Source organism: Coffea arabica, chromosome 10e (genome assembly GCF_036785885.1).
Source record: "Coffea arabica cultivar ET-39 chromosome 10e, Coffea Arabica ET-39 HiFi, whole genome shotgun sequence".
NCBI classification, from domain to species: Eukaryota; Viridiplantae; Streptophyta; class Magnoliopsida; order Gentianales; family Rubiaceae; genus Coffea; species Coffea arabica.
In genome coordinates, this window is record NC_092328.1 from 12,109,031 (window position 1) to 12,112,793 (window position 3,763).

A 3,763-nucleotide genomic window follows, 5' to 3' on the forward strand; every position below is an offset into this window, starting at 1 on the left:
CTTGAGATAGTCTAAATAATAAAGGAGTTCGAAAATCACCGATAATTCAAAATCTCCCCTATGGGATCGACACCTAATACCCCTATCCTCAATAAACGATTCGTATACTTGCGAAAAATCGCGTGTGAGGTATTTAGAAATTTATAAATGTAAAATTTGATTGCGGATGAACTAATTGTTATATGCATACCCCACGCTCGTCAGCACTCACAATCACCGGTAAAGTTTTGTTAGGTCCAAGAAACTCATATCTTAAATGGCTAGGAAGTGGTTTAAGCTCAAGTTTTGGAGTTTCAATCTTCAAATGCGGTGGAAGTCCTTTTCCTTATCCAAAACTCTCATACACATGGCCTCTTTTATAAGGCAGTTGAGCATCCAAATATTGGGTCAATTCTTCAATTTCCTCATTATCTCCCTCTTGCCATCCTACATGCATCAAACAAAGTTCAAGAGGATCTAAACCAAGATTGACTTGACTTATCTCTTGTGTTAGTTTGTCAATAATGCCAATAGAACAAGTATGATCGGTGAAAGAAGGGTATTTTTTCATATTATTCAAATTAAATTCTACCTCTTTTTCATCTACTTGAAACTTAAGTTTGCCATTTTTGATATCAATAATAGTACCTGCAGTTGCCAAAAATGGTCTACCAAGAATAATTGACATAGACATAGCTTCTTCTATATCTAATCCCATAAAATTCACAGAAATGATAAACTTTTGCACTTTAATTAACATATTCTCCAACACTCCTAATGAATATCTAATAGATCTATCGAATAATTGCAAAGTAATATTAGTGCATTAAACTCATACAAACGTAATTTTCTAGCTACCGTCAAAGGAATTAATGATACATTAGTACTAAAATCACATAATACTTTTGAAAATTCAATGTCACTAATGGTGCATAGTATAGAAAAACTCCCCGGATCTTTCAACTTTAGTGGTAATTTATTTTGAATTATGACACTACATTCTTCCGTTAGCGCTATTGTTTCACAATCTTCTAATTTCCTCTTATTCTTGAGAAATTTCGCATACAAAGGAATCTGCAAAATAATATCGGCAAAAGGAATATTAATATGTAATTGTTTGAAAATTTTAACGAAATTTTTAAAATCATTATAAAGGTTATTTGACTTAAACCCTAGAGGGAATGAAACTGCCGGAGGAATAGGGATGGCAGTAGGAGGTGAAGATTGATCTACACTTTGCTTTTCCCTACTATTCTCCTTCACACTTACCTCACGGTCCATCTTCTCATCTTCTTGTTCCTCACTTTCACTTTTCCTCTTCCTTTCAACTACCGGAAGATCTTCTAATTGTTTATCACTACGAAGAGTAATAGTTTTAACATGCTCCCTCGGATTCATCTCTATTTTATTCAGCAACTCTTCTTGGTTCCTATTGTTAATATAGTTAGCAATTTGACCTATTTGGATCTCTACATGTCTATACATTGTTGTAAGTTGGTCCATTTTTCCTTCAATTCTTTCGAATCTTTGGAAAGTAGCACTAGTTAACTTATCATTTTTGGCATTAGACACATTAGCTAGTCTTTTGATTTCGCTTTGGTTGAAATTCTGGTGGATTATTTGGCCTTTGTTGCATTCCTTGATCCTTCCATCCAAAATTTGGATGATTTCTCCACCTCGAATTATATGTGTTGGAGTAGGGGATATTTTGAGCTCTCCGATTGTAGTTATTTACAAACTATACCTGCTCATTTTCAACACAATGTTAATATCATGATCTTCTCCACATATATTACTTACATTAGATGTAGAACTAGAACCAATACCGGTTTGTTTACTTAACAATTTAACCACATTATTCATTTAGGCACTCGACATGTTAAGAGTGTCCATTTCAATTATACCTGCTTGCCGTCTAGAGTTACCTCGCTCATTAGTTCATTAGTAATTATTTGCCATCATTTTCTCTATCAAGTTTTGAGTTTCTTGCGGTGATTTACCCATTAAAATTTCACCTACGGTTGCATCAATAGTAGTCTTAGTCGAGAAAGTTAAAGCATTATAAAAAAGTATGGACAATTAGCCAATCGGAAAGTCCATAGTGTGGACATTTTCATAGCAAGTCCCTAAACCTTTCCCATGCTTCATACAATGATTCACTCTCGTGTTGGTTAAAATTAGTTATGTCCATTCTAAATTTAGCCGTCTTATCCGGTGAAAAATATTTAGTCAAGAATGTTCTAGATAATCATCCCAAGTAGTGAAAGTATTTGAAACATGAGAATGTAACCAAAACTTGGCTTTATCTCACAAAAAAAGTTGAAATAACCTTAACCTTATAGCATCCTCACTCATTCCATTTATTTTAATTGTATCACATATCTCCAAAAATGTGGTCAAGTGTGTATTTGGATCCTCTACAGCAGTACCTCCAAATTGAAATTATTGAACCATTGGTATGAGAGATGGTTTAATCTCAAAATTATTAGTATTTACCGCCAGCCTTGCTATGCTTATTTGTGAACCTTGCGTCTTCGGTAGAGCAAAATCTCTATGAGCTCACCTATTTGTTTCGTTGTCCACCATTTCTTCTTGAAAAGACAACTCAATAGATATTCCCTCTATATTTTGTTGTACCTCTTCCTCCTCTTGTGGTGTATGCCTTCTTTATTTTCGTAATGTCCTTTCAATTTTCGGATCAAAAGGTGCGACTACGCGTAACGCTCGATGCATACACTACAAGCAAGAAGAAAAGAGATAATGTAATATTTATATCACATAAACAAATAAAAATTCTAACATATCTATTAACAAAATTCAACTAACTAATAAAAAAGATGCCTAAATTAATAAAGTTTGCTAGACCCTAATATTACCGCTCCCCGACAACGACGCCAAAAAATTGATGGTTTCTTGATATAAGTGCAAGTTTAATCCAAAATACACCCATTTAACTGCAAGTATACAGGTCAAATAGTAGTTTAAAGCATATATTGAGTTGATCACACGAGAAGCAACTAATGGAAGTACTAGGTCCTTACTTACTCTATTATTTAAACTTACTATCAAATAAAATAATAGAAATCACAATACTTACTAATTAACTAACTTAACTATATAACTTGCAAGATAACAATGGAGAAATATCACTATATACTTGAGTTTAAGGATGTAGAATCCACTTATGGCATCAAAGATACAAGTGAATAGATTTACCTCTTGTTACTACTCATGTTCAATTAGGGGTTCATTTCTATATTTACCAAAATTCATTCTCATGATGTAGTGGTTTAGACTAGTCTAATTTTTACTATTCTCATGATGAATAACTAGATCTACTCTCTAGTTCTCCGTGAAATGCAAAGATAATCCATTCAAGTGTATCTCTATTCTCATGAGTCTACTCCTTAAGCTTCATTTATGTTGTTCCATCATTATTATCAAATTTCATTGAATAACAACAACTAAAAACTTGCCATTGGTGATCAAGTAGTAACAAGTGATAAGCATGCATAAATGGATAAATTAATACTAAAAGTAGCAAGTGTAAATTATATTCAACTCATATCAAGTAGTCATAAGTTTCATCTACTCCCTAAATCTAGAAATTTAGCTACTCATGTGATATAAAGCAAGAAAGAACATAATTTCATTGCATGAACACATATTGAATCACAAATAAAGAGAAAAATAAAGATAATTTAGCCAAGGTGATGAACAAACTCCCAAATCTTCTAGTTCTTCCACAAAATGAGTGGTACAATGAATTCTCCAATTGTCTCTT

The 3,763-nt window shown here is 33.0% G+C and overlaps 1 non-coding gene across 1 annotated transcript; it reads left to right on the forward strand.

Moving 5' to 3' along the window:
• The first annotated feature begins 2,071 nt into the window (after positions 1-2,071).
• Positions 2,072-2,179, forward strand: LOC113713103 (small nucleolar RNA R71). The gene has a single exon (XR_003453436.1). It is a non-coding gene; the product is annotated as a small nucleolar RNA R71 (small nucleolar RNA).
• Positions 2,180-3,763: the final 1,584 nt, after the last annotated feature.